Source organism: Sinocyclocheilus grahami, unplaced genomic scaffold (assembly GCF_001515645.1).
Source record: "Sinocyclocheilus grahami isolate Dianchi unplaced genomic scaffold, SAMN03320097.WGS_v1.1 scaffold270.1, whole genome shotgun sequence".
NCBI lineage: Eukaryota > Metazoa > Chordata > Actinopteri > Cypriniformes > Cyprinidae > Sinocyclocheilus > Sinocyclocheilus grahami.
Genome location: NW_015505449.1, coordinates 500955 through 525427, shown reverse-complemented (window position 1 = coordinate 525427; position 24473 = coordinate 500955). Strand labels below are relative to the sequence as shown.

The 24473-nt window shown below is 35.7% G+C and overlaps 1 protein-coding gene across 3 annotated transcripts in view; it reads left to right on the top strand.

Moving 5' to 3' along the window:
* Positions 1–5882: 5882 nt before the first annotated feature.
* LOC107599660 (RNA-binding Raly-like protein) overlaps positions 5883–24473 on the top strand; it is a 161085-nt gene continuing 142494 nt past the window's right edge. For 2 of the 3 annotated variants that reach the window (XM_016291314.1, XM_016291312.1), the window contains exon 1: positions 6657–6870. The gene's annotated coding sequence lies outside the window, so the exon portion shown is untranslated. Of the gene's footprint in view, positions 6169–6656; positions 6871–24473 lie in introns of those variants that run through there. The other variant, XM_016291313.1, reaches the window with a different exon arrangement.

Below are 24473 nucleotides of genomic sequence, written 5' to 3'. Positions count from 1 at the left end.
TGTTATAATTCATGAATGCGTTTGAATACAGACCTAAGGTTGTTTGTGAACAAAAATGATTACAGGGAAAAAAATCTGTCACATCTTTCACTGCTTGACTGGCAGAGCCATGAGAGAGCGGGTCACCTGTTTCCTTAAGCAAAGAATGGCGTCTGTCAGAAAGAAAAAGGCAAAGCTGGAGAGACTAGCAGAATGAGAAGACAAAAGATAGAAAGAATAGAGAGGCAGGAGGGTCGATCAAGAGAGAGAGAATCCACTGGGGTGGAATAATCTCCACCAGGAGCAAGGTGAAGACCATCAAGCACATTTCACATGCAATTTAGTGTGACGCGTCTGATGAAACCCATCATAACCAGAGCACTCTAATTTACAAGCTTAAGAGGACGATGTCTTTCAGTTGAATCTCAGGGCCAAAGCACGGCATTGCGTAGAAGCGTGCGTCAGTGTAAGCGTACGAGAGCGGTGTGAAGCGTCAGACATCTGGAGGGGCTGTCAGGCTGAGAAGGGCTTGAATGTAATATGAGGATTTTCTTGCAGAAGGTTCAAATTGTCTTGTCGGAATCGCAGGTGCAAGTTTAGGGAGGGACAAGTCAATTGCTGCACGGATTGCAAGTAGAACACACTACACACACTTCAGAAGTGTTAAGACTGGCTTGTTTTTTTCTTTTCTGTAAGCTTTTATAAATCATTCATTCAGTGTGGCCACATCTCACCAACCCCATCCTCTTGTTTTTAAGGTTATTTGTTTAGATTGCCCCAGATAACACTTATTAAAGCAATACTGATGCAAGCTACATATCCCACATCCTCTAAATCCTTCTTCATTTCAAAAGATTATGACTTCAGTCCCAACAGGATCTTGGAGAACTGATTATTGCAACCCAAAATAACTGATTTTGCAGCAAACAAAAAATGTAATTGGACAATTGTTGACATTTACATAAAATTTTATTATAGTTAGATAGTTAATATAACAGTGATAATGAGTACAATTAACTGCAAATATTTTACTGCATAACAGTAGTAAGCATGCAAATATAAGGCTCACCTGTGCATATATATTTTTATTTAACCATTGTATATTTTTAATAATTATTATTGAAAGTTGAATACTAATTTTATTTAATTAATATTAATTTATTATGTAATAATTATTTTCTTATTTTCAGTCTTTTTGTATTCTAGGAAAAAATCTGAAGAGACTGCATGTCACAAACCTGGGCTCTCCTACATACCAACTCCATAAACTAACGTTATGGGTAAGTTGGTGATTATTTATATGGTAAAAACTGATTAGAAATGGTAGTCTCTGACAAAATTTGTTTTTGTTTAGTAAAATTTTTTCCTGGTGCATTCTGACGCGTTTTCCCTCGAGCTTCTATTTCATGGCACTAATAGGCCATTAACAGATAAGATCAATTTATGAGTCCATTAAGGAAGTGTAAGTTAAATGACAATCGAAGGGTCAAGTCATTGTAATTTCCCATGATGGTCCAGTGGTGCAGGTTGAGTTGGCGGACATAATTGGCTTTGCTCGTTCTGCTCTAGGGAGATGCCTTCAGGCTTGTGTCTTTGCAGTCGTTTATTAACATTTAATACGTATGCTGTTTTCCTTTAGACAGACAGAGGACCAAGCCCTTTCTCTTCACTGCAGCGTGTTTGCCAGCATCCATGTTTAATACAGTGTAGTCAGCTCTGGAAACATCACCCTGCTGATCTCAAGGCCATGTGGAGGGGGAGGTGAATGTGACGGCAGCCCTCGTTTGTCGCATGCGTGACACTTTGTGCTGCTCATATAAGTCGGCTCTGGTACCTGCTTTATTGTCCTCCACCAACAACCTGAACCCACAGGCCACCTATTTTTCAAAAAAGAAAACAGTAAAATTTGTTTGGATTTTGAATGTGATTTAAAAAAGTAATGCTTTTAACAATACTGTTGTCACTAAGAATCATTACAGAGAACCCGTACCATTATAGGTATAGTGAAATTATGAAATTTAACATTTACATTTATCCTCCGGCCATCCAAGATGTAGATGAGTTTGTTTCTTCACCAGAACAGATTTGGAGAAATCTAGCATTACATCACTTGATCAGCAATGGATCCTCTGCAGTGAATGGGTGCCGTCAGAATAAGAGTCCAAACAGCTGATAAAAACATCACAATAATCCACAAGTAATCCACACAAATCCAGTCCATCCATTTAACATCTTCTAAAGTGAAAAGCTGCATGTTTGAATGGAACAAATACATTATAAAGATGTTTTTAAATTCAAACCATTGCTGCGGTCTAAAATACAAGTCCTCTATCTATAATATTGCTTTCTCCAGTGAAAAAGTCATCTCATCTGAATCAGGAGAGAAATATGCACCGATCAAGCACTGATTACAAGCAAAAATAGTCCAAAACAGTTCTAAACAAATATGTTGGCGGATTTTTATGTGAGAGATCAACAGGGGATGAACTTTTTCACTAAAGGATTATTATGGATTATAGATTATGGACTCGTATTTTGGCCATGACTTAAAGTTAAAATGCCTTAATGATGGATTTGTTTCTTACAAACACGCAGCTTTTCACTTCACAAGACGTTAATTGATGGGATGGAGTGTTGTGGATTATTGTGATGCTTTTAGTAGCTGTTTGGACTCTGACGGCACCCATTCACTGCAGAGGATGCATTGTTAAGCAAGTAATGTAATGCTAGATTTCTCCAAATTAGTTTCAAAGAAGAAACAAACTCATCTACATCTTTGATGGACTGAGGGTGAGTACATTTTGAGCAAATTTTCATTTTTGGGTGAACTATTTCTTTAATCATAAAACAGTGAAATGGGTGAAGAACTCCCTTAAGTGAGAAAAAGCTACTTGGTAAGCAGGATAAAAAATAAAGCAAACAAAAACACCCCTATGGAGAAGAAGCCATCTGCCTGTGCAAGGCACACATTTCTAAAAATGAATCATCAATCTGTTCTTAAACTATAGTAAACAATTACATGACTCCAACACTGTGTTGAAAAGCAGCAACGTAAATAAAATAATCCACCTATGTGGCAATAAAGGAAATGAAGTCCATATTGCATATAAATCAGTGCAGGGAAAACATCCGGCTACTCCAGGCAGGCCACCGACTGGGCTTTGGCCATGCAGAGAATTGCGTTACAGAAATTTCTTCTATTTCAAACGCAGTGATAAACTCAAAGTACACCATGAAACAATAAAAACCGCTGACCAAGCAGCCTCAGTGTCACCCGCTGTGCTCTTTGGCTCCTCGGAGTGTCTTACGTAAGCATAAGCTGAGATCATTGCATTTCTGAAATAATTGCCTAGAAATATTCCCAAGCGCCAAACTTCATCTGGTTGAAGACTCTGAACAATAGAGATTAGAAAGCATAAAGCCTTCTCTGATGAATTGAAATAAGAAGCATGCGCTGTAGTTGTGCTGTCAGACATTGTGTTAATTTCATTACAAAAAGATTTTACAAATATTTGCATCCAGTCACTCTTTGATTTAAAACAGAATCGTGGGATTGGGCTGCAGCGCTGTAATAAAGCCAACAGAGCAAATACAATAACGTATGATCTGTCAGCGAACACAATGTACACAGAAAGCACAAAAGAACGCGCTTTCCTCTATCCTGATATTGATACTTTTCCTATTTTACTGCAGCACACGCACCGCTGAAAGATGCCTGATTTCTTGAATGCTCCGAATCAGCTGATAAATAATGCATACACATTTATTGATTAATATTTCACTAGGTGGAGGTTGCTGAGGAATTCTTGAACAGGCCAATAATGCCTTGCGTGATAAATATTGTGTGTTTTCCTGCCATTGACTCAAGGATTCGAAGGGATGTACGTTTGCAATTTAATCTAACAGTATGGTATTACAGCTCATAACAATTTGTGCATCTTACTGCCTCTAATGACACTTGCGGTTATTGGCAAAGTGAAGGTTAAGTTAATGAGCTGTGGACGGTCATCAGTGCTTTGCATCCAGCAATGAGTTAATAAAATATCAAACCACTGGATGTATTTGCACAGTCCAAGGCTGTGCGTGCATTTCTTGGCTTGGTCCTCGAAAAAAAGATTTCTGAACCAATGCCATCAGAGTAAATGCTCAAGGGCAACGCAGACTCCGGAAACTTCAGTAAAAAAACAAAAAAACAGCCCAGCACTGCAACAGCCTATCAGCCTTAACCTCAGCTGCATGTTCTCTGCAGTGTGTCTCCCATGTTCTACCTGGTCAGGCATGATAAGCTTACAAACTCCATCACAGTGCCTGTATTATGCATGGTTTGTTCAGCAGCCTCAACATAGCACAGTGTATAAAGATGTTGTGGTCGACCATATCCCACGTTGCTAAATTTATTCTCAATATGTACCAAACTAATTATTAGACTATTGATCGATCTGTTGATCTATGTGTCATCTGAAACTGGAAATAATAGTGTTATTCTAGTTAAAATCACAGTAGCAGAATGATATCTTTTCTCACATACTATTGAATGTCCACGAGCATGTAAGTTATAGCACAAGCAGTATCAAAACATTAATTTGAACACTTATCCAGGCTCGTTTGAACACTGTTAGTGCTACAGAACACTATATATTTTTCTCTCTCCCTGTGAGCAATGGTTTTTTTCACATCAGATCGCCAATTAGTTTAGCATCTAAATTGGTGGGTGACAAGCCAAGGAAAAATAACAATGCTAATAATAAAACAGTATATGAATAAAAAATGCATGCAAATAATAAAACTTGCAGTACATAGAGGGAAAAAAATGAAGCTATATTCACACATGCCATATTGTTGTGGCCACACATTTTTACAAAATGTACAAAATTGCCTTTCCTATTCAGTCTATGTCATGTACATTTTTGCATATTGCTTATGTAACATCAATTAAATTTCAAGATTTTTGGGAACCTTTTGTCTATCTATCTATCTATCTATCTATCTATCTATCTATCTATCTATCTATCTATCTATCTATCTATCTATCTATCTATCTATCTATCTATCTATTGTTCGTTCCATCATTCTAAAGTTCTAGCTATCATTCTAGTTTTATCTATCTATCTATCTATCTATCTATCTATTGTTCGTTCGTTCCATCATTCTAAAGTTCTATCTATCATTCTATCATTCTAGTTTTATCTATCTATCTATCTATCTATCTATCTATCTATCTATCTATCTATCTATCTATCTATCTATCTATCTATCTATCTATCTATCTATCTATCTATCTATTGTTCGTTCATTCCATCATTCTAAAGTTCTATCTATCATTCTATCATTCTAGTTTTATCTATCTATCTATCTATCTATCTATCTATCTATCTATCTATTGTTCGTTCCATCATTCTAAAGTTCTATCATTCTAGTTTTATCTATCTATCTATCTATCTATCTATCTATCTTTTGCTTCTATTTCACTATATTTGACCACAAAACACAATGTTTTCTTTTTAGGCTACATGAGGAAATTGTTTTTGGCTTCTGAATACCAATTATCTGGGATCTTTTAAACGTTTCATTGCATGCCTTTCATTATGATTTAATTATCTTTTTTCCCCCTTTTATATAGAAAAGACGAGAAAACCTGCCAAAGGAGAGTCTTCATTCAGACGTGATAAATGCTACGGGAGGAATGTAGGCTACTGATGCTGCACGATGCTATTTGCATCAGATAAACGTCTGTAAAAAAAAAAAAAAAAAAAAAAGCACGGAGCTAAAACTGCCTTTCGTGCCATTATTAACGACATTATCCAAGCTGTAATATCTCATACACATACACATACACACCTCACATTACTGGTTTATCGTCGCAAAATATAAAAACGAACAGCAAGAACAACAAAGACGGCGTTGAGAGGCTCTCTTTAGACGTTACGTTGAGTCTGACATCATGGGAGCTCCGCAAGCTTAAAAGAGACGGTAAAAAATACAACGGGAGAATCACAGAAGGCGCTCAGTGTGGATTGATAACGACTATAACGGCGTCTCCTGTCAGCTCCTCTTCCCGCCGCTCAAGGCAGCAGCAGTCACGTGACAGCAGCGAGGGCTCACAGACTGAGAGAGAACGAACGCGCTTCATTCGCCATACTGTGTTTTGTGCCATAACGCATTTTTATCGCAACATTTTACTCCCACTCGGTGAGTACGTTTCCAGGCCTTTTTGTAACCCTTTTTGTCTTTTCACTTGCTCTTTTTTTATTTTTTCTCTCTCCTTTTGCTGGGGTTTGAGCGTTGAGATTTGAAAAAGTGTTGTTTTGATGCGTTTTTCGATCCGTACCTCAAGTTTTTAGTATGCAGTGATTCCTATTCAGTACTGAGTGACACTGGCCAAGTACGTGCTTGCAGTCGTGTGAAATCATGCAACTGGTTTTTAAATGGCCTTGGCAGGTCTATTTTTACGTATGTACGATGATATTTGTTTTGAACCCTTTTTCCTTTTTTATTCTCTGCCATAGACTTTTGCTGTAGATATGCTTTGCTTGTATTTTGCGCTGTTGTTCATGAGAGTTTTGTGATTTTGATGTCACCGAGCGAAGCGTTTGCTTTTATTTTGGTCTTTTCTTTACCTGAAAGTCATTTTCAGACCTGGTGACGTTTAAATGGAAACTTTTCTTGCAGCATGTCACGTTTGTTTATTTTTGCTGGTTTTTCTTTCATTTTTTTTTTAATGCCTTATCCTTTTGCAGATGATTTTAAGGTGAAGTGATTTTTGGATGTGATCATTTTTCACGTAGATGATGCAGATTAAGGTGTCTATGAAGGGAATAATTGTTTCTTTGGGGAAAATATCAATCGGTGCGTCTTTGCTTTCACCGAAGATGAACAGACTCTCCTTTGCAGGTATATAAAGACAAGAAATCAAACCTTTCAGCACATGTTTGTTTGCAATAAAAGCAAGGCGATTCTGAAATGTTAATCTGTGAATGATGTATTCTTTGGCTGTGAGGTTTATCATCAAATACACATCTGTAGTTGTGCTTGTGCATAACCACATTGCAAGTGAATGTGAAACTAAGTGGTGCCTCTGTAAATCATACCTTTATCGTTGTATAAATTACAATAAGTGGATGTCTCGCTCACCTTATGTGGATTTAATAATGATGTGTTTAAAAGATTCATCCCATATGTCATTTACTTTATAACTGTTCAAATGCCTGGGTAAATTGGTCCTGCTATCTGTATTTTAGATATAATCTTCAACAGTTTCAGACTGTAACTATGTGTTGGATGCCAAATATTTTCACTGTGAGGTTTGGATGATTTCTGGTGAACATATACGGTATATATGGATCTATCGACCAACAGAGCACATTTTATTGCAATGAGCATGTTAAACTGAAATCTCAAAAGAGATCCAGCATGCTGTTCCTTTCAGGACCATGGATAGCGAATGGGTTCACAAATAGCATTTCAGCACTCTGCAAGCAAGCGCAGACAACTTTTCATGGCATCTGTTATGTACAGCAAGGAAGCTTTTATAGCATCTAAAGCTTATTTTAAGATCTGTCTGCTTAAAGGGATAGTTCCCTTTACTTCCATTTAAAATCCATTTACTGACCCTCATGTTGTTCCAAACCTGTATGTCTAAGTTCTTTTGTGGAGCACAAAATTTGTTTTTTTCCTTTTTTGGAGGAATATATATATATACATACAGTACACATACACTGTACCCAAAAGAATTTGCAGGAATGTCTTGGTCTCAAATTCTCACACTGCCAAAGCAACAGGATGTAAAGGATCAGAGTTAAAACCCCTTTGAACTGCAGTCTCTGATCTGTCACAGAGGTAAAAAACAGGGCCTGTTAGTGACATAGGAAATGTTGGGATGGAAACCCCAGAGGTTTGATTCTGTTGAGTTGTTTCAATTACCTTTGACTGATAGTTGACTGATCATTTTAGGCATAGTTCACTTCAAAATGAAACTTTTGTCATCAATTACTCACGTCGTTGTATGACTTTCTTTCTTCTGTGGAACACAGACGACATCTTAAAATATACTAAGTAAAAGCAGCTATCTTTAATTGCAATCATGTTTCGCAATATTACTGTTTTTACTGTGTTTTTGATCTAATAAATGCAGCCTTGGTGAGCATAAGATACTTATTTAAAGTAAAAAATATGGTACTGAGTAAAATGAGTTGCGAATGTTGTATTTATGTCAATCTATAATTTATCATGGAATTTATTAGATTATTTTGTCTTTTTTTGCTGAACTCAAAGTGCAGTCTCCGAAGCTTTTGATCACATTCTACCACAGAAAGTGTTATTTTACAGTGTATTTTGGCTGATGGCAGGTTAATGGGCTGGACTGAGAGATGTGGCTCTAAGGGGCATCGAGGTAATAAGCGTGTGGTCTGATCTGTGGTTTGATCCTGTCACTTACTCGCTGCTGAAGACTCCGTTCTCTCAGCCAATCAGCTCTCAGTCCAGTCTGTAATATGAATTTGTCTTGCTAGCACTCACTTAAGACCCGTTTGGGCACCGTGAGAGGAAATAATCCATCTGCCCTCCACAAATGTCTAACGAGTAAGTGTGTCCAAGTTTGCACTTTCAAATTGGTCTTTGCACTAATTGCCTGATTTCTCTCCCAATAATTTAATAATGACATAGATTAATTAATATCGGCGAGATGGCACAGAGAGTCTGTCTGGCTACTATTTCAATTTTTGCTCGGCAGACCTCATTTACTTTTTATTCTGACAATTCAATCCAGCTGGGATTGTTTGTCACGGACTTCCAACTGGAGAACATTAAAAAAATAAAAATAAAATAAAATAAAATAAAATAAAATACAGTGATTCAACAACATGAACTAATGTTTTCTAAAAAGCATTTTGAAAATTTGATTCATTTCTGTGAATCTGTTCAAACTGTCTGTTCAGAATTCAAAATTCTGATTCAACAATTTTCTCACATCTTCAATTTTGCATATTTTTCATAATCACAGAAGTCTCCATGTGGCTTTATGTATGTTGGTAAATAAATAATTCTGCTGTTTATTATTGTGTGCATTAATTAATAAAACAATTAATTTATTCATGAAAATTCTATCTATCTATCTATCTATCTATCTATCTATCTATCTATCTATCTATCTATCTATCTATCTATCTATCTATCTATCTATCTATCTATCTATCTATCTATCTATCTATCTAAAATGCTGTAGAAAACATGTCTTGATTTTTTAAATGTACAAATATAAATATTGTATGTATCATAATATATATTATTTTATATAGTAACTATACACACACACAAGACTACATTAGCCTAAAAAAACATTAAAAATAAATATTAGTCTATATACTGAATTAGTTGGAGTCTTCATCTCATGTAAGTTTGCATAATTGTAAATAGTTTTTTCTAAAGTGCTATTCATTCCATATGTTTGAAGCCTTTTAATGTGAAAAAATGTACTTAATGCAGCTTTAAAGCATTTAGAATATTTCAAGAGTAAATTCCAGCAGTAAGTACTAAACATTTGTGCCCACATGTACAAGTGCAACCTTGAGAATGTGTGTTTATGTGTTGCGTGCCGTAAGTGTTAACGTTTATTTCTTACTGGCAAATATTTATACCTGGTTGTCTGTGGCAGATTAAATCATGATTCACTTCATGGAATCAATTTCACAGCCTATTTCAGCAGCACTGTGTCCCGCATCCCAGATGTCGCTTTACCCCACTATTTGTCTCGCTTGGGATGCACAAGATTTCCCAATATATTTATCCCTCTCTGTTTATCATATCAGCCTGCATAAAATCTTCATTAATGCATATGATTGAAACCCCAGCATTACAGTGAGGCGAGGCTGGTTTGTCTTACTCCCCGTTCTTTGTACGCCTTCTTTTTTGCACGTACACAATCACAGTCATCTTATATGGCTGTGTGTTATTTATTAAGGGCAGATCAGCACCTTTCAGAACTCTATTAAGTGCAGATCTCTCGGCTTGTCAACATCAGGGAGAGCTGCGCTCCATCAGCTACAAGAGCTGTTGACTTTAAGACAGCTCCTAAACTATTAGAGTTATACTTTGACAAAGCTGCTCTCGCGTACTGTCATACCCTTGTACTGATAAACAGTTGGCATGTCACACTCTTGTACTGTTGCGCTACTAGACTTTTACTCTCACACTTTGTTTGAGTTCTTGGTTCAAACTAGTGGTTGACCAATATACCAATGCCAAGGGAAGGGTGGCAGATGGCTGATTTAATGTTGATATGGATAGTAGAAATATATATTTAAATATTTTTAAATATATATATATACATTATATTACATTATAGCTAACTATAGCTAATAGTATTGTGTGTAGCTAATTTTGTAGCTAATAGTAGTGTAACACTACTGTTCAAAAGTTTCAACTCAATGAGATTTTTTAATATTTTAAAAGAAGTGTCTAATGCTCACCAAGGCTGCATTTATTTGATCATAAAATACATACAAAATGTGAAATATTATTATAATTCAAAATTCTTAACAGTGTTTTAATTTTCTCAAAGCAAAATATAATGCAACATAAGTACGTTTAAAATTTAAGTGAATATAAAAAGGTCTACATTTTTTATAACGTGTTTATGAATGCAAAACACTTTGATTTTCCTTTATTTTCAAATCTATTTTATTTATTTATTTGTTTATTTATTTAATATATTACTTCACAGTCCCAAACAATCTAAATATTTACAATGACACAGAGGATAATAAATAGATTAAATATTATATATTGCTGTGCTATAATACTAAAACAATGGACCAAAAAGATAAATATTTAAGATATTTTATTAACAAAATATTAATATACAGCGTAATTATTCAACATTTATTCTTCTTCTTAATGTGCATGTGTTTTAAGTATTTAAAAAAATTCAGGTTGATTTAGTTTTGATTTTTTAGGCAGGCAATTTGTGTTCAATGGCCCACGTTAGCTGTACCGTGGTATCATCCCACATGAGCCGCCCACCTCTTGATAAACCTGAGGCCGGAATGATAGCCAGCACCGTTAGTCTATCTGTGTCATTCCATTTTATGAGTCACATCATCTTATTGTCAAGCTCAGTGTCATTAGACTGGATTTCTTGAGAAGGGATTGCTCTCCACAGGTCACTCTAGTTTCTCCGGGGTTGCATCAACTCTGGTTAGACTCTATAAGAGACAGACCCAAACACGCTCCGCAGCCGACAATCTTTCTCCCGTTCTGCTCCCTCTACTCTACCAGCCACAATGGGAGCATCCGAGGCCGATCAGTTTCTGATGGAGCGTGACCTCAATTTCCTCTTCCTTTCACATGAGGAGAGACCAGGATAGAGGGATGACAAATTGATTTGCATGTGTGTGGCTTTGAGGTGTTCAGAGAGTGAACGCAGTGCTCGTACAATATTTCCCAGGGTTTGCTTGAGGATGTGATGGTTTGAAGTGAAGCATGAGGGTCCGCTGAATGTGGACGGGAGTGCCTGATGAATGATGTGAGCTGATGAGACGACTCACCTTGAAATCTGAACCCGCTGCTTTGCTGTTAAAAAAAGGTTCTAGGTCAACGCGTTAAATTATCTTGACAGTATGACAAAAAAGGTTTACTAACAAAGGTTGAGATGAAAATTTGGTTTTGAAACCATATGAAATGAAAATAAATCATTGAGACGATTGTTCAAGGAAACTGTATGTAGCATGCACATAAATAGAAAGGAGCAATAATAGCACATTTTTACAATCAGCATCTGTGAACCTTTGCCATAGTAAAATAGAATACAATTCAGAAAAAAAGATGACAATTTTTATAGTTAGTTTGCATTTCTGCAAGCGTGTAACAGCCATTTAACGCTTCATAAGTGTAAATTAATAATGTGTTCTCCATAAGTGATAAATAACTTATGTTGTTTATTAAAAACACAACTCTGTAAAAAAATATAAATAAATAAATAATTGAAGTTGTAAATAAAACAGACTATTGGAGTAAGTATTCAGTTGGATTCAGTTTTTCAGCTTTAAAATTGCATGTTTAACTAAATGATACTTGCTGTTTATTTGTGAAATAAATTTACTAGCAATTTCTGAGTGAAAATTAGTGCTGCACGATATACCGAAATATCGCGATATGCATACCGCAATGTTTTTTGCGATAAATGAGTGTGTTGTTATGCACGTCAAAGTTTATGTCAATGCAGATAGTATAGCATCTCGCAAGACATTCAACAAGCCGCAATGCTTTCACAGCGAGCTAATCTGATAAAATGAGCCAGCCTCCGCAGCTGCTGCCGTCGAAGAAGCACCTCAAAGATATGCCAGTGTTTTGGTTTTAAAAGAGATGACCACATGCAGACTGAAGTGATAGGTAAAACATGTAAATCTCGAGTGGCCATGCAAAAGGGAAACACTACAAATCTTTTATTTGTATCAGCTATGCTTGGCAGAAACATCTTCAAACACAGGTGAATCAACCCTCATTCCCGAACCTAAGCAACAATTCATAGCATAAGGCTTTAACAATGTCCGATTTGTTTTATGCAACAGTAAAACATGGCTGTTCACTTTCAGAAGTTGTAGTGCTTTCTTTTCCCTGAAATACATATGTTGGTTATTGGTAAAATTTAAATATATATATTTTAATACAATTTAAATTGATTTTAGAAAAATAAATATTGTATCGCTTATTGAATATTGCATTATTTAGCATGCTATCGCTAGCACATTTTTACAATCAGCATCTGTGAACCTTTGCCATAGTAAAATAGAATACAATTCAGAAAAAAGATGACAATTTTTATAGTTAATTTGCATTTCTGCAAGCGTGAAACAGCCATTTAACGCTTCATAAGTGTAAATTAATAATGTGTTCTCCATAAGTGATAAATAACTGATGTTGTTTATTAAAAACACAACTCTGTAAAAAAATATAAATAAATAAATAAATAATTGAAGTTGTAAATAAAACAGACTATTGGAGTAAGTATTCAGTTGGATTCAGTTTTTCAGCTTTAAAATTGCATGTTTAACTAAATGTTACTTGCTGTTTATTTGTGAAATAAATTTACTAGCAATTTCTGAGTGAAAATTAGTGCTGCACGATATACCGAAATATCGCGATATACATACCGCAATGTTTTTTGTGATAAATGAGTGTGTTGTTATGCACGTCAAAGTTTTAGGTCAATGCAGATAGTATAGCATCTGGCACGCAGATGTGCGTGTGCATGATAGTGTGCCAGCTCTGACGCAAGACATTCAACAAGCCGCGATGCTTTCACAGCGAGCTAATCTGATAAAATGAGCCAGCCTCCGCAGCTGCTGCCGTCGAAGAAGCACCTCAAAGATATGCCAGTGTTTTGGTTTTAAAAGAGATGACCACATGCAGACTGAAGTGATAGGTAAAACATGTAAATCTCGAGTGGCCATGCAAAAGGGAAACACTACAAATCTTTTATTTGTATCAGCTATGCTTGGCAGAAACATCTTCAAACACAGGTGAATCAACCCTCATTCCCGAACCTAAGCAACAATTCATAGCATAAGGCTTTAACAATGTCCGATTTGTTTTATGCAACAGTAAAACATGGCTGTTCACTTTCAGAAGTTGTAGTGCTTTCTTTTCCCTGAAATACATATGTTGGTTATTGGTAAAATTTTAAAAATATATATTTTAATACAATTTAAATTGATTTTAGAAAAATAAATATTGTATCGCTTATTGAATATTGCATTATTTAGCATGCTATCGCTTTTTTTTTCTGAATATCGCACAGCCCTAGTGAAAATGGTTTTAAAGTAAATCCTACACCATTATATTTCAATTAAGTATTAAATACAGTATAAATGAACAGTGATGTAATTACATTTAAGCAATAACCTATAATCTCATATGCATCTTCACTCAACAAGATCTCAAACTGTGCTAATATATGCCAAGATAGCAAAGTGTGAAATCAAATTAATGTGAACTCAAACATTTCTCATCAAATTCACTCAAATGCAAATGATCTGAGATATGCAATCCACATTCATTTTACAACTCTGAAGTCTCACCATATATGAACACTCATCTTATTTGTTTCTCTTCTTATTTCTAATAAGGAATTTTTAAGAGAACCCTCTGAGACTAACTAGAATAAATCACATGAGCCATGAAAGAGCAACCTCTGAGCAATAAAAATGTCTCTGTGGGCTGTTATGAAAACTGTTTTGAGCTCTGAATCAATAGAACATCCACAAATTATCTGCAGATTCTGCAATAGCAGCTTTATGCTGTGTCAAGGAGCGTGAGTTTACACCATTCGATTAAAGTGTTGCATTCAGAGACATTGATGTCAGGATAGTCAAGGGCTGTTGAAAGTTTCTCTGTCAATCAGAAATGTTTTTAATGGCCACAAGTTTGTGAGAACCTAGTTTGTCACAAAACACCTTTTCACAAGAAAACTCAATGTCTTGTGTATGACATGTCCTTTCACTTTATTAAAGAGAAATACTTCTGCAAGCACAGGTTCTCATCTACAGGTTAATGCAGTGCAGGTTTTCTCATGCTGGAATAATAATTGATATTTGAAAGTAGAGGTGTGTATGAGTTCATGCCACTCAGCTATTCAGCTTAAAGTAAAAATCCCATTCATTTTCTCTTTTTTGAGAAAAGATTTTATTAATATTATAATTATAATAATATTTAAGACCAATCAATAAGCTCCAAGATTATTAAGTAACACTTGCTACACAGCTTCTCGCCAAATAAATAAGTGGCCATTGCATATTTGTTTGATATTAAATTATTTTAGAATCTTACCTGCTGTGTTAGCTGCGTATTATCTTAAAGCTTCCACAAAAATGGTCCATAACTTTGTACAGAACAATCGGCTTGAGTAATAAGATGAACACTGCAATTCCAGAGAGAAGAGGCCTGATTTCAACGTGCCAAATTAGCTGCAAAGAACTACACTACCCATAAGATTCAGTCAGATAAATCGCAGATACTGGAAAATCGTGTCAACACATCTCGGCAGCGACTACCTCTTCCCACAAAACACTGCGATTGACGCAGTTGGGTACGTTTATATAATTTCAACGACTGAAAATTGACTAGATTTAAATATATATGACTTTTATTTGTATAATATATATATAGGCCTAGTATACTATACTACACCATTGTTTTCTATTTTACTTCCTCAAAAAGAACTTAAACCTTTGTCTTTTCCCTTATATTCATACACTTTTCTTCAAACAAGTTTGCATTGTTGTGATTTATCTTGAAGCTGGTTGGTTTGGTCAATGGCTTAGAAAAGTGATTCCCAAGTGGGTATACTATGTGTTGGAAAGTTCTAGATTTTGCTTTGTGAAAGGGATACTACACCCAGAAATGAAAATTCTCTCATCATTTATTCACCCTCATGCCGTCCCAGATGTATATATGATTTTCTTGCCGTGGATGAACAACACAAACAAAGATTTTCCGAAAAATAATCCATCTCCGAGTTCATAATAAACAAACCTATGATCCTTTTTCTACAAATCTCTGTGTTCATCTGAAGAAAGAATGCCATATGCATCTGGGATGGCATGAGGGTGAGTAAATGATGAATGAATTTTCATTTTGGGTGGAGCATTCCTTTAAACCCATTTCTGTTTTCTGTGGCCCTTTTTCTTGATTAATGATACTAATATCGAGTATAATACAAGCTGAATCCATTTCTGGTTTGATATCAATTAAGGAGTTCTTAAGACTTACTTATGGGTCTTTGAGTGTATAGAAGACAAAACAGATTGGGAAGTACTGGCTTAGAACTCTTTATTGAGGAATTGTTTGAAAACCCCACTGAGAAAATGAATTGGTAAAAATACTTCCAGAACTGAGGCTGCTAAAAAAAAAAGGGTGGTCACTGTTGAGCTTTATTGCATTGGAAGCTGGGAGATACTGTAGACTCGAGCAACAGAAATAAAGAGAGCTGGGCTGAAAAGAATAGGGCAGTATGTTCATTTTTCAACACAAAATTCTGAGACTTGAGGGAGAAAGTCTGGAAGGATCCAATGCAATTTTTATGCATGTCAGATTCGGTGTGTGTTATACTAGATAATATGCATGCACATGTGTGCTCATTTCACACAAAAGATAACACACATTCAGACATGACAAGACCTGGCAATAGCATTTCAGATCATCTTTCTAAATGTCTGAACGGAAATGGCATTGATTTGATAAAAACTGCAGTTTAACTAACCTTTCTATCTGTCCTTTTCTGTCCGTAAATGGCAGGCGTGTTGCTGGTGTGCGCGTGTGGGGTTTGTTCGTAGATCAGCATCTGTCTCTGTCTTTGTGATGACAGTGGAGACTCTCATCTTGCTCCTGTTTATTGATTTTACCCTTCCCATGTTGACGTTGATGTTGTGAAATGAGGTTCGGCTCTGTGAAATGTCACTGTGTTCAGTCGTGTGTCCTTTTCTCTTTCACTGCTGTTTTCTCCTTTCTCTCTAATGAATATTTGAGATTATTTGTACAGTCCAGTTCCATAGAAACTCTGCAAGCTCATCATTTTAAATAAAAAACAGATCATTAAAGGGTAAAGTGATTACAGCTTCACAGGAAGCTTTATGACATTATTGCTTAAATGTTGCTGCACGTTTGTAGATGTGTTCGTCAGAGTGTGTTTATAAATGTGTTCATCCATCTGGCCCCGTGTTTTGGTTTATTATTTGAAGGCTAGTCATGTGTAGCCTGGCATTTGACTATCAGAATGTAGTTGGATCCAAAATTTTGCAGTTATATATGATTCATATATATATATATATATATATATATATATATATGTATATTAATTTAAAGAATGAGCAACAAAGTTTCTATGGAATATAATGTAATATGTGTGTTTGTGTAGACATAAATCAGTGGTTAGTGGTGGTGTTCTGAAATGAGGAGGCATAGTCCTCCAAGTTTTTTCTTTAATTCTTCTTTTTTTTTTTTTTTTTTAAATGTAAATTCATGTCCCAGTCACATTTTCTTGATTAAACGAACATTACTGTCACTATCAAAAAAAACTATTATATTTTATATTTTTATATGAACAATATAATCATTAATCTATTTATTAAAGCCAAGTATGAATCTCATCAAGTTAGTGTTTTAAGCATTTTACATTTATTCCAAAATAATAACTGAAGGCAGTACCAATTTAAACAAAATATTTTATTTGTGAACTTTTCTTTTTAATAGTTAACTTTTAACTATTTTTGAATTTTTCGAATCATCAGTCATCAAAGCTCAGTAAATATTGGTCACAGACACAGAGATTTACTTTAAATTTGACCAAGCTGCTTACTCATTACAAACTCCCACACATCATGTTTTAAGTGGTTATATCTAATAGGGCTGGGACAATAAATAGATGCATCGCAAATCGAGAAATTACTCTGCATCGATTCTGAGATTTTCCGAAGGCATCGTGATTCTCTCTTGAATCGATTCTGGGCTTTTTTTTAACAGCAGATGGCACTGCGTGCTTTTAGAAATTGCCGTATTCTGCTTGCTTCCAGTTCCTTACACACGCACCATTTGAACCTAACATAATCATTCATAAAGTTTGAAAAGGTTGACGTGAATTACAAGGATGTTCACAGTGAGCTGTGTGTACATTAATCTCGCATCATAAAAGCATAAAAGCCGATGTGCAAGTCCATTTAACCACTTACATTACTCAGCCGAAAAAGTAACTCTTTTTCGTGAGCATTTGAGTGTGCGGTTAAAAACTAGCCTAGATTGCCGTCTGCTGTTAAAAACTAAACTCAGAATCGATTCGAGAGAAAATCACGATGCATTCCGAAAAAATTTCCGAATAGATCCACGAATCGTGATCGATTTATTGTCCCAGCCCTAATAGCTAAGTGTGTGAGTTGTTTACTGAGTTGTACACGAAAGCAGGTGTTGTGCCCAATTCTGACCTACCTGGCAGATTATTACCCCCTAGTATTGGTAGGTTTAGGAGTAGGTGTGGGCGAGGGGTTAGGATTAGGCAATCAGGTAGCGATTTGAATGAGGGGGATAATAATTTGTCAGGTGTCGAAATTGGGCACAACAGCAGAGCGTAAGGAATCACAGCCGAACATAACCATTCATATCGCGATGGAGGCATTGCCTCCTCTCACGTGACTTCCCCCCATTCATTCTCAATTACCCCCTACCAAACTCACCGCACACTTTAGGGGTTCTGTTAAAACTCATTGGGCTCAGGGGAGGCGAGAGAGATGCGGACTCCAGCTTTAACTTTACCTGCTGGTGTCGCTGTTGTTTTTTTTAGAAAAACAAGTTATTTGTATACTTTTTAAGGTTATATTTTGTAATACTGGTGTTTTTTATTTTTGTACTACAAAGTTTTTTTCTCATCCAATATTTTGAAGAGGCACTGCCTCCCTTGACTCCTCAGAGGAAACACCCCTGATATATATATATAATCTTTTCCATTGTAACGTAGTTCGTAGTTCAGGAAGAAGGAGGCGGGAACCGGCGAACACTCAAAGAAAACTTTAATAATAATAATAAAAAAAAAAGCATGACACCCCCTCGCGGACGACTAGTGATTACAGCTTCACAGGAAGCTTTATGACATTATTGCTTAAATGTTGCTGCACGTTTGTAGATGTGTTCGTCAGAGTGTGTTTATAAATGTGTTCATCCATCTGGCCCCGTGTTTTGGTTTATTATTTGAAGGCTAGTCATGTGTAGCCTGGCATTTGACTATCAGAATGTAGTTGGATCCAAAATTTTGCAGTTATATATGATTCATATATATATATATATATATATATATATATATATATGTATATTAATTTAAAGAATGAGCAACAAAGTTTCTATGGAATATAATGTAATATGTGTGTTTGTGTAGACATAAATCAGTGGTTAGTGGTGGTGTTCTGAAATGAGGAGGCATAGTCCTCCAAGTTTTTTCTTTAATTCTTCTTTTTTTTTTTTTTTTTTAAATGTAAATTCATGTCCCAGTCACATTTTCTTGATTAAACGAACATTACTGTCACTATCAAAAAAAACTATTATATTTTATATTTTTATATGAACAATATAATCATTAATCTATTTATTAAAGCCAAGTATGAATCTCATCAAGTTAGTGTTTTAAGCATTTTACATTTATTCCAAAATAATAACTGAAGGCAGTACCAATTTAAACAAAATATTTTATTTGTGAACTTTTCTTTTTAATAGTTAACTTTTAACTATTTTTGAATTTTTCGAATCATCAGTCATCAAAGCTCAGTAAATATTGGTCACAGACACAGAGATTTACTTTAAATTTGACCAAGCTGCTTACTCATTACAAACTCCCACACATCATGTTTTAAGTGGTTATATCTAATAGGGCTGGGACAATAAATAGATGCATCGCAAATCGAGAAATTACTCTGCATCGATTCTGAGATTTTCCGAAGGCATCGTGATTCTCTCTTGAATCGATTCTGGGCTTTTTTTTAACAGCAGATGGCACTGCGTGCTTTTAGAAATTGCCGTATTCTGCTTGCTTCCAGTTCCTTACACACGCACCATTTGAACCTAACATAATCATTCATAAAGTTTGAAAAGGTTGACGTGAATTACAAGGATGTTCACAGTGAGCTGTGTGTACATGAATCTCGCATCATAAAAGCATAAAAGCCGATGTGCAAGTCCATTTAACCACTTACATTACTCAGCCGAAAAAGTAACTCTTTTTCGTGAGCATTTGAGTGTGCGGTTAAAAACTAGCCTAGATTGCCGTCTGCTGTTAAAAACTAAACTCAGAATCGATTCGAGAGAAAATCACGATGCATTCCGAAAAAATTTCCGAATAGATCCACGAATCGTGATCGATTTATTGTCCCAGCCCTAATAGCTAAGTGTGTGAGTTGTTTACTGAGTTGTACACGAAAGCAGGTGTTGTGCCCAATTCTGACCTACCTGGCAGATTATTACCCCCTAGTATTGGTAGGTTTAGGAGTAGGTGTGGGCGAGGGGTTAGGATTAGGCAATCAGGTAGCGATTTGAATGAGGGGGATAATAATTTGTCAGGTGTCGAAATTGGGCACAACAGCAGAGCGTAAGGAATCACAGCCGAACATAACCATTCATATCGCGATGGAGGCATTGCCTCCTCTCACGTGACTTCCCCCCATTCATTCTCAATTACCCCCTACCAAACTCACCGCACACTTTAGGGGTTCTGTTAAAACTCATTGGGCTCAGGGGAGGCGAGAGAGATGCGGACTCCAGCTTTAACTTTACCTGCTGGTGTCGCTGTTGTTTTTTTTTAGAAAAACAAGTTATTTGTATACTTTTTAAGGTTATATTTTGTAATACTGGTGTTTTTTATTTTTGTACTACAAAGTTTTTTTCTCATCCAATATTTTGAAGAGGCACTGCCTCCCTTGACTCCTCAGAGGAAACACCCCTGATATATATATTGCATTAAAGGTATAAGGAAGGCATATGCTTTTTAAACTACATATTTTTAAAGATTTTTCTTTTCCATTGTAACGTAGTTCGTAGTTCAGGAAGAAGGAGGCGGGAACCAAAGAAAACTTTAATAATAATAATAAAAAAAAAACCATGACAGCCCCTCGCGGACGACTGCCGCACACAAACGAAACCAAAACACAAAATAAACTCCAGGCCTGGTCCTCTCTCGTCTTTCACTGTCGTCACTCCTCCTCTGTATACTTCCGGAGCTCCTCCGTGAGACTCGAGACCAGTGAGTGGCTCATTATCAATCGCTCCGTTCCCACGGCTCTCGGCCCCACCCCTCTCGTCACATTCATCATCTCCGATATTACTGTTTGTCATTAACCCATAAATATTTTTTTCCTGCTAATTTGAATACACTTCAGATGCTGCCAGATTTCTATGTTAAACTCAGCAGTCCAGTAGCAGAAGTGAATGTCTCATTGAATTACTACAAGATTCCTGCCGCTTATTTGGATGCAACCAGTTATTTAGTCACACATTTTTTCATGTTTTCTGAAAGCGGTCCCGTTGGGCCCCAATTTTCTTTCACAGTTGTGCAGATTGCTTGCTGGGCTGGATTTTGCCTTCAAAGTCAACATGAAATAAAATTGGACCCTATTTTATACTTTCTTAATATACATTACAGGCAGAAGTCATCAGTGCATGCAATTTCAAAGAAAGAAAAAATGTTTGACTAAACATAATTGAATGATTTTATGAATCATAATGCCTCCTTTCCAAGATACTGCCAGTAGTTAATTCCAGTTAATGTTAATTAAAAAATTATATAATGATAGATATAAAATGCATTATCATTGAGATGCTCTTAAAGGTGAATTTGATATTCAGTCTCCATTAAAAACCTCCTAAAATGTGTATGCCAGCGTTTTTTCCAGAAGTAACCACTCCATTGTTGAATATTCTGGTGCACTTAGAAACAGATCATATAAAATGGGTTTTGAATTCCACTTCATGGTGACTTTCCTAGACTTATTGAGAATCATGTGCATTTGTTTCATTAGGCAGGCAAAATTATCTGTTTGTACGACCTGTACACTTGTTTGTGTTATAATTTTCTGCTCTTAGGGCATTTACATTTGGCAGGTTTAGTATGATTAAAACAAATTCTGATGCGATTGCTCTGTTAGTGTGGTCCGTTTGAATAAGTGTGAATGTTGATATCTGATATCTAGCAAAAACTGAATGTGTTGTCACAAGATGCAGCCCTAAACAGGACAGAATGCTAAAGCATGCGGTTCTACTCGTCAAAGAATCATTTTATTTTGGTCCAGACCAAAAGAACCAAGAGAGCCAAACTATAAATGTAAATACATACTTTATCACTATAGTCAAGGCTCATTAGATAACACTTTAGTTTGATAGTCCACTTTAGACAGTCTACTAACTAGATATAAGTAACGTTGCAACTACATATCAACTATAAGTTATTAAGAGTATTAGTAAATCTGTCTGCTTAATATCTGCTAACACTTTAGTAACTTTGCAAGTGTCAACTTATTCTACTAACCCTAACCTAACAGTCTACTGATACCCTAATGAGAGTTTGTTGACATGTAGTTGCTAATTAATGAGGGTTAGTTGACATGAAGTTGCAGTTACTTTTAGTTAGTAGAATGTCTAAAGTGGACTATCAAAATAAAGTATAACCCTAGTTGATATGCTTCTCACCAGGCTGGTAAAAAAATTATTTTCTCTCTCTTCTTTTTTTTTTAATCAAAAGGATACCCACCAGTCAGTGTGAGTGGATGACAATGATTTTCAATTATTTTGCTGCATATGCTTTGCGATGATACTTAATTAAAGGGTCAGTTGAGCATCAGAGGTTCCTCTCTTTATCCCTAATCTGCTCTTCTCAAAAGTCTTTGGGAGTTCATTATAATCTTCAGCGTTCTTGTACATCGTGAGCTTCAGCATATTTCCAACACTTACTGGATGCGTTACTGGATGCGTCTGTATCTGATACAGGCAGCATGTCTCTTACCAGGATCAAACTAAGCACACTCATTAGGAACGAGATAAAGCTAATTACTATCAATACTCTGAAGTATTTATGGAAATTAGTCACTGCAATTAGCCAGCTATACACAAACGAAGAGAATCAGAGGCTTAGTTAGGAAAGTCAATACACATTTAAACAATTTGACAGACATTGGAACACATGTGTGATTCACTTTCTTGATAATTGGCCCTGGTTGTAGTGTGCATGATTTAGTGCACATGTTTCTAATCAAAATGCAATATTTTCTGCTTCTTTTGGTTATGTATCCAAGAAAATATTATAAACCAAATAGATTTTATTTTATTTTTAAATTTTATTAAAAAAATTATTTTATTTTTATTTAGATTGTATTTATTTATGGTTCCTGGGCAGTTGCTAGGGTGTACTGGGTAGGTGTTTTTTTACTAGTTTACAGTCAAATAAGCCCACATCCAAGATATTCTCGTCTCCAAATGACTTGAATCCATTTTTTTATTACAAATAAATTAATACGTTTTATCAGCAAGGACACAAGGAATTGATCAAAAGTGACGATAGTCATTTATGTTGCAAAATATTTCAAATAAATGCTGTTTAAACTTTAAAGAAATGCTGTAAACTTTCAAATAAATGCTGTTAAACTTTCTATTCACCAAAGAATCCTGAAAGCAATGCATCACTGTTTCCACAAAATATTAATCCACACAATTGTTTTCTGAACAATCATGTGATGATAATGGCTGCTAAAAAAAATCTGATTTGTCATCACAGGAATAAATTAACTTTTAAAATCTATTGGAAAAGAAAACAGTTATTTCAAGTTGTAATAATATTTCACAACACTAGTGTTTTTACTGTATTTAAAAAAAAAAAAGCATTCTTGGTGAGCGTAAGAGAATTCTTTCAAAAACAGAAATATTGCACTGACCCCAAACTTTTAAATGATAATTCACATTTCAGAGAATTATCCCGATGGCTAAAATAGAATCCTGCCCTGCTAAAGTTACATGCATTTTGAGAAATGCATTTTGCGGTAGTTGGGATTGTGGCTAACAAGAATAAATTGCAGCATACACTCAAAATGCACAAAAGAAAGATGACTGTGCATGATAAAACACTATTTGTACAGAACTTGAACAGAATGGACCAATCGGGCTGTTTCCTGAGTAGGTGAACAGGAAATGCACTATTTCTGCATTACTCTCATCTCTTTAATGCCATCTGTTCTGTTTATACTTGGCTTGAGTGCTAAGACCCACAATGGACCTAATCCAAGTTCTCCTATCATTTGGATATTATTTACTGCTGCAGATGAAGCTTTTTCCATTTAAAAAGCATATTTAATACTCACATCACCTTTAAAGTCACCATGAAATCAAAATTAAAAATTCTTATTTTTTAATGGAACACTCTAAAAAATGCTGGGTTAAATACAACCCAGTGCTGGGTAAAATAGGGACAAATTGGGCTGTTGTTTTGACCCAACCACTGGGTCAAAACAACCCAATTGCTAGGTTTGTCCCTATTATACCCAGCACTGGGTTGTATTTAACCCAGCATTTTTAAGAGTGAATACTGTAGTGTTTATTATAAATAATTTATCCGTGCACTTCATTATTTTTTTCAAATTCATGTGCCCTTGTGATCTTTAATCAAAAACGTTAACCTCCCCTTCACCTCAAAACGACTCCTCTACTCTTCCGGTCACGAGCTATGGTGCAAGGGTGGAGCTAGTGATGTGAGGATAAAGGGGGAAAAGCTGAAGCTAGCTGATGCTTCACTTTATAGCACTGACACCAGTCATGAGGGAGTACGTTACCCCTAAACATTGAAAAAATATTAGGATATTACAACAACATTACTCTTAGGACATTGCAAATTTTTTTTTTCATGAATATGACTTAACCTGATGGAGGACGCGCTCAGTCATTCAGGCAGTCTCTCTCTCTCTCTCTCTCTCTCTCTCTCTCTCTCTCTC